Here is a 907-nt window from a genome sequence, read left to right as displayed (position 1 = left end):
GAACTCTTTTGAAATATGTAAAAAAAAAAAAAGTGTTATAATGGTGCTGATATATGTGTTGACACAAAAAAGGAAATGGAGGCATGTGGAAAGAAAAGTAGAAGGGAAACAGTTGAAGGGGGAGGTTTGAAAAGACGTGGAGAAAAGTATGAAATTAATACTGTTGGAGTTTATATTATGATGGAATCTGAACATAAATAGATTTGTATTTGAATTGGAAAAGAACACGTGACTGCGTTTTGATTTACAAGGGAAGCAACTCATATTTGTTTCAAGAGGATTGGTTATGCAGAGCCAGAGTAGAAGAGGGCGTGTCATTGATGAGGTCGAAAATGGTGATGAAAGGACTTTGACAAATCTAACTGATTGACTGATTGATTGGCCAAATGATTAATCAAACAGTCGATTAGTTAACTGGTGAAATAGTTAACCAATTGACATATACATAACAAAAATTAAAAAAATAAAGAAGTGAAATAGAACCAGTGTGTGTGTTTATTATTGGCAGAATGACCTTCCCAAGATAAGCAAACAAAAAAAAAGGTAATTCATATTCGTAAATTATATATGAATAAACTAGGGTCGAATTAGAACAAAAAATAAGTTATAAAGCTTGTGACAGTAAAAAGCATAATTTTAGAGAATAAAACTTGGTCTAAATAAGAAAAAGTTTTTAATTCTGTGCATGTGCATACATCTGCGATTACTTCCCTACCTGCATTTCATAATTTACAAACTGTCTTGTACATGTTTCTGCATATCATTTTACCTACACACACACACACACACACACACACATATATATATATATATAATAAATATTAGGGAATAAATCCAAATTTACAGGGAAAAAATCAGATTTAGGATTAAATCCAATTTTATAGTAAAATATTATATAATATTATTA

Source organism: Octopus sinensis, linkage group LG11 (genome assembly GCF_006345805.1).
Source record: "Octopus sinensis linkage group LG11, ASM634580v1, whole genome shotgun sequence".
In the NCBI taxonomy this organism is placed as follows: Eukaryota; Metazoa; Mollusca; class Cephalopoda; order Octopoda; family Octopodidae; genus Octopus; species Octopus sinensis.
Note: the sequence above shows the minus strand (reverse complement) of the source record.